The sequence below is a fragment of the Branchiostoma belcheri genome, unplaced genomic scaffold, assembly GCF_001625305.1.
Source record: "Branchiostoma belcheri isolate BF01 breed outbred unplaced genomic scaffold, Haploidv18h27 scaffold118, whole genome shotgun sequence".
In the NCBI taxonomy this organism is placed as follows: domain Eukaryota; kingdom Metazoa; phylum Chordata; class Leptocardii; order Amphioxiformes; family Branchiostomatidae; genus Branchiostoma; species Branchiostoma belcheri.
The window spans coordinates 100531-113505 of NW_017802580.1; the positions used below are offsets into that span (position 1 = coordinate 100531).

Here is a 12975-nt window from a genome sequence, read left to right on the forward strand (position 1 = left end):
TAAGTTTGGTCCCCCTAGCAGCTTGTTCTGGAACTGCAGGTTAGTTTCTGGTAAAAACTTTCAAAGCCAATAAGTCCAGATTGGAACAACGTATTTTCATCATTTTTGGTGTGTAGGTACCTGAGAGACAGTTGTACATGATGAAATGCAAATTATGCAAATGAGGACTTTATTTGCATAATTAATGAGGAAATTCTAAAATTACAGTGTTTTACATTATACTACTTTCATACATGTAATGTGTGTAAGCTATGGCAGGCGGAGCATCAACAGATACTAATTATGCAAATGATGACCTAATTTGCATAATTAATGCGAAAATTCTATGATTTCTTAATGGTGAATGATGGGAATGTCATACTTGGGACATCTGTAAGTTAATCAAAAGTTAACATACATCACGATGTATGTATTATGTTAATTCAGAGGTCATTTGCATAATTAAAGAAGAAATTTACATTTACATATCAAGCCCATATTTCATGGAGGTATGAGATCTCGGAATTCTTGTTTGTTTGTTTGTTTGTTTGTTTAGGATCTCCATTAGTGTGAATTTTACACTACTCTTCCTGGACTCCGTAGTGAATAATCAGACCAGTATTTGGACCATCGCATACCGGGGCATGCCCCTACACTTTTTCGAAAGGTGTGGTGGGATCTTTAACGTGCTCGAGGTGTGGCTCTCACCAAACACGGGAACTCTATTTAACGTCCTATCCGAGGGACGTCCCTAGCCGAAGCTAGGTACTCATTTGCACCTGAAACTGAAACTGTTTTATTCACATTGATTGGCAGCCAATATGCATTGCTTGGCTGAATTGCACGAGTGATTGCATGTTAAAATAGCTTGAAAAGAGATACACATTAAAAAGCACAACATTGACGATTAAAATTAAATAGATTTAAAATTCTGTAGGTCAGGTCCATTAAAACAGAGGCGGACTATTTACAAGTCTTGGTTACTGAGGCTTATTGCCTGAAACAGAAAAGATTTCCTCAGTCTTTCAGTTCTGAACTTCGGTATGGAGATGTGGTTTCCATTTCTCAGGGACCGCCGTGTGCTCTGGTGTCTGTCGCAGGGCATCAAAGAATGCAAAGGGTGGCTGACATGCCGCATATGCTTGAGCAGAGTTTTTGCTGCAGTTTCCCGTCTGTCCTGGAGGGTGGAGAAGGGGGTTGTTTGAGTACTGATGCCGTAGATGATTCTCGCCGCCCTTCTCTGTACAGCCTCAAGAGTGTTGTTCTGTTTTGTGTTACAGCCCACGTACACGACATTTGCATACTCTAACACAGGTCGTATCAGAGTCGTATACACAGTTTCCAGGTCCTCTGGTGGCATCCCGCCCTTCTTGAGCATGCGGAGAAAGTGAAGACGAGTTGAGCCTTTCTTTGCCATGTGTAAGATTTGGCTGTCCAACCCAAGGCTGCGGTGAAGTTTGAAGCCCAGATACGTGGCACATTCAACAACCGGGACTTCTTTGCCTCCAAGTGTGAGGGGAGGTGGAACAGGTGGATTTTTTGAAAAGCACAATCTCAACTCATAGGACTTATCCCCGTTCATAATCATATTGTTCTTGTTCGCCCAGGTGTCAAGTTGCGTGGCTTCCTCTTGCATAGTTGTGTCGCTTTCAACAGTGTCACATGTGAACGTTCTGGACAGTCCGATGTCGTCTGCATAACCGATATTGCTGGTTGTTTGGTGCACAGTTTCTCTTGACGACATGTACACAAGGAACAGGTACGGAGAACGCACTCGCCCTTGTGGCACTCCTGATGTGACGACGTTCCAGTTGCTCTGCTGGTTGTTGGCGACTACGCGTTGTTTTCGGCCAGTAAGGTAGCTGTGTATCCAGCCAAGCATCTTAGGTGGGGTGTCACGGACAGCTAGGAGTTGGAGAAGGATTCCGTGATCAACTCTGTCGAATGCTTTAGACATATCTGCCAGCAGCACGCGAACCATGGATGTGTCTCTGTTTTCCAAGTTCGATAGCCATGTCTGATAGGCTTTTACAAGTGCGAGAGTTGTAGAACATTTGGGCATGTACGCGTACTGGTCCTTAATCCAGGGTGACATGAAGGGCAAGAATTTGTTCAAGACTAGCCTTTCCTGAACTTTCCCCAAAGAAGAGATAAGGGAGATGGGTCTCCAGTCTTTTTTTGCTGGTGGGGACGGACGTCTTGGGGATAGGACATATGTTTGCCACTTTCCAACAGGACGGCATGGTACCAGTGATGTAAGAAAAGTTCATCATGTGACTGATAACAGGAGCCAAGTCCGCAAAGTACAAACTCAGGACCCAGTTTGGAATGTTATCCGGTCCACAAGCCTTTCCATATTTGCTGGTGTTTTAAGACTTGTTTCACTTGGCCTATACTGCACAGCTCGTCCGAACCCACTGGAAGAGGGGACAGGTTGTAAGTGCTACTGTCTGACCACGCCTCTGCAAAGTAGTCATTCAGTACGTCAGCGACTTGGTTATCAGAGACACCAGTCCAGGTCGTCTTCCTGTTTGACTTTTGTGTGCGTCCCAGCTGATTGTTTACAAAGCGCCACCAGTCTCTGGGATTTGTCTTCTTAAGTGTTGCTATGCATCTATCATAGTGTTTCTTCTTTTGCTTTCTTATGAGGCGTTGAATGTGGTTTCGAAGCTTTTTCCACCCGTCAGTTTTACCGTACTTCAGAAACGCGGTTTGTCTTTCTCTGATCGCTGCCTTGGTGGTGTTGTTCATCCAGGGCTTGTCATCGCTGCCAGTTCTGCTCGTCTTGAGGGGTACACAAGTATCCATCATAGTGTGAACGATGTTGTTAAAAGTCTCTACTTTCTCGTCCACTGTTTCTGCACGGTACACAGCAGACCAGTCCGTGAGACCCATGCACAAGCCAAGGGCGTCTTTCCTGTCCTGGGTGACTAGGCGACGCTTGATCTTGGACGACCGACAGCAATGTTGATCAGCAACCTTAGACTTCCAGATGACGCAGTTGTGATCGCTTGATCCCAGCGGAGCTGTGGTGTCAGGCACGAGGTAGTGCTGGTGGACGTTTGTTATGATCAAGTCCAGCGTGGCGTCAGCACGAGTGGGCTTAGTTACCACCTGTCTCAGTTCCGGATGGCTTGTTCGCAAAGGTTGTAGCGGTAAGTTGTTAAAGTCTCCGCATCATGAGGATGAAACCAGCGTGAGGATGTTTCTTGCGAAGCTCATCTAGAGTGCGGATGAGGCACTGAGTGGTTTCATGTTGGATGTGCTTCTCATTTGCCCAGGGAGGATGATACAGCACACCAAGGTAAAGTACAGGTACATCGCGTGGAGTCCAGTGTGGCTGGATCTGTGCCCATAAGCATTCAATATTGTCTGGTACGTCAGTGTGTACGGGTTTGGTCTTTATACAGTCTTTGACACACAGGGCAACACCTCCCCCTCTCATGTCAAGACGATCCTTGCGGAGAAGACTGTACCCGTCAATTGCTGTGGCTTCTTCTGGGAGATCCTTTGAGAACCATGTTTCTGTAACTGCCACAATGTCCGTATTATCTGAGTGAAGTGAGGAAAACCGTGTAAAGTCTGTTGGTCAAGTTTGTTTGTTTGTTTGTTTGTTTGTTTATTTAGGAATCTCCCACTAGTGATAATATATACATCACTATTCTTCCTGGATTCCTTTACATAAAATACACTATTATTTACATACACGTTCAACTGCTATCAAGGACATTATACTACAGGAAAACTTATCTTTTCAACATAGTAAATTACACATTAAGCATCAGTTATTACATCAATCAAGTCTAATTTTATGAAAGACAAGTATGATACTGTTGTGAATTATCCATTTTTCTAATACTTACAGATCTTTTCGTAAGCCATTTGCATTGTGCTTTTAGGCTGTATCCGGAAAAACTGTAATTTCAAAACTTTAAGATTGACGATAAAAGATGGCGGATATCTTGAATGTCTATCTATTCGGCTGGATCCGGATTATTTTAGGCCGTGTTTATGTGAAGTCACCCAAACCGCGATTCGGGTAACTCACATTCCTCATATCTGGTCAACATGCCACACATTCCTTTGAAACCGTGTCCGATCACAATTCGCTTGAGCTACATTTATTGTTGTTTGATGAAAACACGCAAAGTGGCGTGTTATTAATGTCAGAGGTCAACGACCTGCTTGCTGATGCCCCCTTCCCAGCGTATCTCGGCCGAATGCCGACGTGGTCCCGCCAGAGGCGGTGATGCTCGCCCTAGAACGGACACATTATTTGACGATTACTGCTCTTTAAGTTGCTGCAACGTAAAAGTTGGTATTGCATATAAATAAAGAAATATCACCCCGTAATCCATGACCAGGCGAAGTTACATTGAAATCACATTGCGTTCAGACGCAAATCGCGATGCGGGAAAACCGATTCGAAACCACCTCTAGAAGTTGCTTGGGATCGAGGTGCTTTCAATGTGATTTGGAGCGTTCAGATAGACCACTTGAAACCGGCTTCGGGGTAAACCACATGTTTTAAAGCGCCTTGGGTGACTTCACATAAACACAGCCTTACAGTAGTTGGAATTGGGCCTAATGCTTATAGCAGCTGTTAAGACAGACGATGACGCACATTCCAGGAAATGTCTTACCACCAAGGATAATTACATTTGCCGAGACTACCTAGCCTGGCCCGCCGACATGTCAGTACAACCGTCCGCGGGCAGGCGGCACTTTGTCCCCGACCTCTTGTGCACTGTGCTCAGCGCCGAAAGGTCGACGAGTTTGAAAATTAGGCCACGTTGATTTGATTATAGGGATGACATCCTCTGGGAACACCAAAACTGATGCGAGCGTGCAAATATAAAAAAAAAGTTTGGCCAAAAAAAAGTTGCCTTTAGTAATGTAATCTACGTGGTCATAAAAATGACTAAACACACACACAGTAATATTTTACTTGCATGGTAAATAATAGACTCTTCATTTTCACCCCCTCACATTTTCTTTTTGTCTTTTTGAATGGATTTTGGCATTCTGCGACATAAGTATCACTTTCCAATATTTTGTTTACAATTTAAGGCTCATTTTGCAGCTACTTTGTACGATTTACAGTATGGTATACTTTTTATTTATTTTTGGAAATAGACGAAAAATTCATGCGCGCGCGGATGTCTTCTATATAGTCAAATCACATGGCCTTACAAGAGAGTAGACTGTGTTTCAGCAGGGTATACATTGTATGATACTTGACTTTGCTCGATGTCCTCTGAGTGCTCGAACATATCAACTAATCTCTCCAAAAAATCGCTCAGACGTAAGTCTTGCTGTCAAAAATGCCATTTTGATCTCGCCGTCATTTATTCTGTATGCTTACAAGTCACAAATAAATTGCTGGAATATAGTAGAAATTGGGTGAACACACTGAATAATATGCCAGAGAAGCGAGCTCGCAATGTACAGGAGTACACTTCACTACCCTATGGCCGACTAACTCATATACTGACAACTCGTACCGTCTATTTGTCCAATTTGTACTGCTTTCCAGAAATCCATTTGAACCTGAGAGAAGCAGTTGTCAGCTTCATGCAATTACCGAACACAGAGAAAAGGGGATAGATGGTTTCTCTGACAGTTATACATGAGTAGGGCGGCAATATGATGTATCCACCCACCTTCTAATGGCTTTCATCCTGCTCAGAAAATGAAATAAAACATCGCAGTCGGCAGTTTTACGCAATTACCGCAAGCGAAGTGAAAGAGTATGTACCCAGTAATACAGTCTGGTGCAGTGTTATAGTGTAATCTGAAGGCCTAGGAAAATGTCTTCCATGTATCTGTCCTGGATCGAAACGAGCAGTTCGGGTCAATGAGGATTCTCTCTCTCCCTCTCTCTCTCTCCCTCTCTCTTTCTCTCTCTCACCCTCGCCCTCTCTTTCTCTCTCTCCCTCTTTTTCTCCGTTTCTTCTCTTTCCTGTCTTACTCTGTCTCCCTCTCTCTCTTACTCTCTCCCTTTCTCTCTCTCCCTCTCTCTTTCCGTTTCTTCTCTTTCGTCTTTTCGACTCCCTCTCTCTCCCTTTCTCTCTCCCTGTCTCTTTCTCTCTCTCTCTGTCTCTCTCTGTCTCCCTTTCAAGCTATAGCTCCCCCTTCTTTCTCCTCTCTCGCTCTCTCTCCCTCTCATTTAAACTTGTAAAACTAAAATGCGTCGGGACTAGGGCTCTCTCTAGGACCCATCTCTCTGTTTTCTTCTTTATAAGGGCCACAAACTTTATCCAATGTATTAAATAAAACTTGGCTTCTGAAAATTACATAGACAAATATTTCAGGAGGTTAAAAAATCAAGATGTCAGATCTGTATCTGTATCGGTATAGCCGGTATACCCGCCCTTCGGCGTAACACACCAGCTTCGCAGGTACGCGGCGCGGCGGCAGCTTGCTATATCACACCGAACGGCTTGTTACACTCAATCTTGATTGCAGGATTTTTTAAAAAGCTTTCTAGTGATGATGCCCCAACTGTGCTTGGTATCAACGAGTTCCAGTCTACGATAGTTCTGGGGAAATACGAGTTTTTGAATACCTCAATTCTTGGTTGATATTTGAAGGCATGACTGTTTCTTGTTCTTTTCTGGGCTGGTATCAGATACTTACTAGTAGTGGTTGGTACGTCCACCAATCTATTAGTCATTTTGTACATCATTCACAGTCTGGACATTCTACGTCTAAAAATGATATGGCCTTGCCAGTTCGCGATATGCGATAAAACCTAATAATGTCTTGGGTTAGCGGGTGTTTGCTGTAGTCAGTTGAGAAATCGGTAATATTTTTTCTAAAGTCTGATCCCACATCTTTGCCGTTTCAACATCAAGCAATGGGCGGAGACGTTTGTTGTATGTTTATTTCCCAACGGCACCAACTGCGTCTTCCCCAAACCTTTAAGATATTAGTACACCCTTCTGAGACCCTTGAAAGGATGATTTCTTTTTTGCTTCAGAAAGAAATTATTTAAAGTATCAACAAGTTTCAGTTGCCGGATGCCTGGAGCAATAATTTGGACGATGGAATCAACAATTCCTTTCCAAAAGGTAGCTCCAAAAGCGCTCTGAGATATCCAACATGTCAAATGAAACGTCCATTTCCTTCTTTATCGAGTAATACGAATAAAGCAGAAAATGCTCACTATTCGCTTATATTTGTCATAAGCCTACAGCAGCAATGATGAAATCATAAGTACTTTTCTTTAGAGCATATTGTATCACACTCGGTCCATAATTTACTGAAATAGCTTCATTTCTCTTCAACTTACCGATCCTCGCAATGTGTGCTGCGCTACCAAACCATTTCAGGGATAAAGGTAGACTAGAGGTTAAAGTTTTTGCCGCTTTTTGGATGATTATTTTGATTTTGAACCTTTGCAATCATATGGTACTATGGGTGACCATCAAAGATGCTATTCCGTAAGTAACGTATAAGGCCACAGCAAGTAATTTTTATGGATGGCATCAGCGCGCGCATTATTTTTTGCCTGATTTTGAGGGGAAAAAAAGAAATTTTGTTGCCTACTAACAGTGGTCAACATACCGAAAATGGGCAAAGATGTCTATTTCCATGCCGGAAGGTGAATAGCAGATAACTATGAAGAGAGGAGACGAAAATGGCTCTGATTTAATGTTTTGTTTCTTACTTTAACCCTACCTAGACCGGGCTTTTTTTGGTATGGGGGACCGGGGACCCTCAGAACTCATGGGATGGTGTACTAGTAAAAATTTATCATATCTACAATTTTTATGTCATTATGACGTAATATGACGTCATTATGACGTCATTAATGTGATTTTATTGGCTAAAACCGTCTAGATAGGTTTTTTTCCTGAAAACTAAATGGTATTCAACATAGCTGTACCAAAAGTGTTTATGACAGAATATTAGGGTGTACTAAGTTTTATGTTGCCCATAGCAACACCGGTGACGTCATAAAATGACGTCATGCATATTTAAGATATCCGCCATCTTGGATCGTCAATCTTGAATTTTCAAAAATATTTTTTTTTTCATGATAAAGCCTAAAATACATTGTAAACATAGTAAAGACCTTCATTTTAACCTTTTTTGGAAAAAGAAATGGAAGTATTGATGAAATTTTAATGAAAATAACCTGTATATACCTGTGCTAATGATATGGTCCGCCATCTTGGATTTTGGCCAATGACGTCATCAAATTGGCATAAATTATGCATATTTAATGACAAAATTTACATAAAATTATATGGAATGTTATTAATATTAGAAACCATAACTAACTTGACATAAAACCCATAAAATTCTATTGTTGAAACAAGAAGTACTAAATTTAGCAAAAAATGCCTGCCAGAAACCCGTTGCCATGGCAACACAAAAAATTTTTATCTTATTCAAATGATAGAGAATTGTTGCCCAATCAGCACAAGTAGGCCAAATCGATAGATTTGATTGGTTGTTCTCAGACACGGGTCATGGGTCATGGCGATGACGTATGTGAAGGTCAGAGGTCAAGTGGTACTCAGCAGATGTCTGGTATGACCTTTGTGCTGACCATACGTCACCATGGAACCGCTGACCGCTGGTCGCATTCGTCAGGTAGGTTTGACTGGTGAGGGGAAAATGTACACACAAAGTATTCACAAGTTGTTTCAACACCAGACCATGCATGTATGTGTTATGTTTATTCATGCAGTATTTTAGGCTATCACGAAAGAAACCGCGTATGTGATGTGTGTGTGTTTGCGTGTGTGTGTGTGTGTTTGTGTGTGTGTGTGTTTGTGTGTATATGTGTATGAATGAATGAATGAATGAATGAATGAAACTTTGTGTACGTGTGTGTGTGTATGTGCGTTTGTGTGTGTCTGTGTGTGTGTATGTGTGTGTTTGTGTGTGTGTGTGTGTTTGTTTGTGTGTTTGTGTGTGTGTGTGTGTGTGGTGTAAGTTTGTGAATGTGTGTGTGTGTGTGTGTGTATGTGCGTTTGTGTGTGTCTGTGTGTGTGTATGTGTGTGTTTGTGTGTGTGTGTGTGTTTGTTTGTGTGTTTGTGTGTGTGTGTGTGTGTGGTGTAAGTTTGTGAATGTGTGTGTGTGTGTGTTTGTGAATGTGTGTGCGCGTGTGTTTGTGTGTGTGTGTTTGTGTGTGTGTTTGTGTGTGTTTGTTTGTGTATGTGTGTGTTTGTGTGTGTATGTGTTTGTGTGTGTGTGTATGTGTGTTTGTGTGTGTATGTTTGTGTGTGTGTTTGTGCGTTTGTGTATGTGTGTGCTTGTGTGTGTATGTGTGTGTGGTGTATGCGTTTGTGTGTGTGGTGTGTATGTGTGGTTTGTGTGTGTGTGTGTGTTTGGTGCCTAGAAACACATAGTGTCGCGAGAATATCAGTGTAAAGAAAGTTCTAAATTTACTACAAATGAAATATTTCTGTAGCATATAGAATAAGTGCAGTTTTGTAGTCTCAAGATTTTACATTATATAGAAATAAGAGAGATTCCATCTATAGTTTTAAAGGAAATATTCCCCAGCTCTAAGGTTTTAGATAATACAGACAAAAACGTAATTCTTCTGAAAATTGATAAACCCTGTATGATTAGCTTCATACATCTACAATTGCGATGTAAATAGTAGATCACATTAGTATGTATAGTCAAAATAAGACATTACTGTTTTTCCTGTTTATGACCTGTCCTTACAAATAGATTGTTAGATTATAACATACAATTAATTAATTTTTTTCATTCATTCATTGATTTTATCCAAGTCTTATTTTTTCTTATTGTATTAAAAAGTATTTAATATGACGTCTCTCTTTACTTACAAACTGTTATACTTTATTCATTCTGCGTATCTTTTTCAAAATGTTATTATTATTGGTCATTACTAATGGTAGTGTGTCAATTATTGTTTCCACTATCGTTTCAATTATTCTTTCAATTACTGTTCCAATTATTGTTTTTGGTCGAAATGTTACCATTGATATGTGTCACTTTATTATCATACATTACTTTCTTATTTTGCATTACTTTATTATTTTATTGTTATTCTTTGTTACAGATGTTGTTATTAGAATTTTTTGTTACAAGTATTATCATTTTTATTACCAGGTTTATAAGCACAAACTATTGATTGATAGGAGCTTTCTGACTAATTGGCATTACCTTGTCTTGACTTTTCTTCCCTTTTCGACTTCCAAAAAATTATGCAAATCACTTTATTTGCATATCTATCATTAGTTTGTGCTTATAAACCCGCATTTCCCCTCTGGTCTCTCAATCACTGACGAAAGCTAGTGGATTCTAGCTGAAACGTCTGACCGTTTCCTAAGTCATATCCAGTTGCTTGAGTAACTGTTTTTTGGTGTAACAGGATGGAAAGTTGCTAAATCTCCTCACGTCTCCTCCCTCTACTCAAGGTGAACTCTCCGTTCTCCTCCGCTCGGCAGGCCCGATGGGATCAACCCAGGCCGTCAGGAGAGACATCTAGCTTCCCGCGGATATTACCCAACAGATTAGGCTGTCACAGAACACTGCCTCCATCTTCTAGGCCCATCAAATTTTCCGTTACATGTTATATAAGATTTAAATTTAAAATTCATTTATATATTCTGGAGTTATTGCTTCAATTTTTTTTGTTTATGTTTGTACTTCAGTTAAACCTCTGTTAACTTTTTTTTAACATGCCATTTCTAATTAAGGTTATTTACCAAATAATTTTGTTATTTATTGTTACTATTTGATTTGTTACCGTTATCATATTGATCGAATTTTTCAATTAGTTATTGTTATTTATTATTACCATTTGATTTGTTACCATTATTACAGTTGTCAATTAATTCAGTCGGGGGAAGATCACGGACAAGCCGTTATGGCTTCTTATCTTTCCCCTGCATATCCTATTTTACTGTAATATGTTCATTTTATTGTTTTTCTCTCTGATTATATGCGAATAAACAAACAAACAAACAAACAAACAATGACGTCACACTAAGCTCTACTACCTCGTATTCTCCTATCATTATTCTGTATTCTGGCGAAGTCTAGTATAGTTACGCCAAAAAACAGTTACTCAAGCAACTGGATATGATTTGGGAAATGGTCAGACATTTTAGGTAGCATCCACTACTTTTCGTCAGTAGCACTAGAGAATTCTCAGAAAAGCAAGTTTATAATCACGAACTGGTCATGGTTATGGTTAATTTTCTCTTGCAAATTGTACATCTTGCCAGTGAATTGTGTTCACTGAATTAGTTAACTTGTACTTGTTATATCATCTATTCGCTAGATCTACTAACTATGAGTTAAAACCCCACTAACCAGTGCTAACTAATAATGCAACATATTTGTATGGGAAGATGGAATTATTTCTCAGCTGAAACGTGAGCTTGTACGTTTAAGCAGATCTTTTTTTAATATTCCGAAACATGTAATCACAAGACGTGGTGACGACACACTCAAGTTTTTTTCAACTTATATAATGCCGAAACCAACACGGGACAATACAATACTCATTTACACCTGAGCGAAGTGAGGAAAGTCGCGTAAAGTGCCTTTCCCAAAGGCACAAGATCGGTGGCATGACAGGACTCGAACCCGGGGCCTCTGGTTCCGAGTCGAGAACGCTGCCACTGCGCCACACGACCCCATTAAGCAGATCTTTCGGTGGCCGCAAAGAATAGTAACTGTCTGGCAAATGGATGCAGCCTGGCCAACTTGAAACTGTCTTTGTGGCTACCGAAATTGCTAGGAGATTACGTAAGACATCTAGAGCCACGTGGCTTCCGTTTAGAATTGCTTTTCTTGTCTTTTGTCTTTGAATTAACGAAAAGTCGTTTTATTTTTAGTGAACGTCTTAGTGCACGTGAGACTTCTAATTATGTATCAGCGCTGTAGACGGTCTTACACGATCAGGGTTGAAAAAGAGAAGTAACGATAACGCTTCTAAAGGCTAATCCATTCCAAAAAATACCAACCAATGTTAAGCCCTGGTCACAACCCGCCGTGAGGTTTTTGGGGAGGCTACGTCTGCTACGTTTTTTAAACGCGGGGAAGGAGTGGCGTCTACGCACGTCACTCGCACGGTTGCGCAAAGTGTAAGAGTGTGGTCTGCACGCCAAGTCTGGCCGTGAGTGGTTGCGTGCATCGTACGTTGCGCAAGTGGTAATTGAGTCGTGCGTGCTTACAACGTACGATCTCCGTGCGATTGCAACTTTACCGTAAGGTGGCCGTACTCACACGTGCTTCTTCCGCACGGCACGTACGGGGCACGCGCGTCGTCCGTACTCGCACGCACGGGTGGTGAATCCGCAGACCGCACGTAGAAAAAGTTTCACATGCACTTAAAGTTCTACGGCGTGTCTGCGTGCTCCCAAATCCGTAGGATTCCGTACGGAGGCGGTACTCACCACGCACGGATGCCCTGCGTTTGCCCACGTTTTTGCACATAGACAGCACGCAGAAGCACGTACGGCGGGTTGTGACCGACGCTTTAGGTAACTACTCTCAAACTGTCGCGTCAACATTGTTGACTTTCTTTATGATTTCTTGTTTTATTGGTTTATGTTAATCATACATAATGTAACAATATCACACGGTTAGGGAAGTTCAACACATAGGTTCTAGACCTCCCCTCCACTTTTTTTATTATTTTTTTTTTAATTTTTATTTTTATTCCAACATGTAATCACCAGACGTGGTGACGGCACACTCAAAGTTTTTTCAACTTATATTAATACCGCCACCAGCACAGGGGACAAATACATGACAGGATAATACTCATGTTCACCTGAGCGAAGTGAGGAAAGTCGTGTAAAGTGCCTTTCCCAAGGGCACAAGATCGGTGGCATGTCAGGACTCGAACCCGGGACCTCTAAGTTCCGAGTCGCGCACTCTGCCGCTGCACCACACGACCCCATTTCATTGTGTTAATTATATTTATTTGCAAATATGTGCAAACAATAAAAATCTTGTTTGAAGTTAAAACTTTTGGTCCAACACAAAAA

The 12975-nt window shown here is 41.2% G+C and overlaps 1 protein-coding gene across 1 annotated transcript in view; it reads left to right on the forward strand.

The window, feature by feature from the left end:
* LOC109462497 (neuronal acetylcholine receptor subunit alpha-10-like) overlaps positions 1 to 12975 on the forward strand; it is a 29272-nt gene that overhangs the window by 9891 nt on the left and 6406 nt on the right. The gene's annotated exons all lie outside the window — the stretch shown is intronic.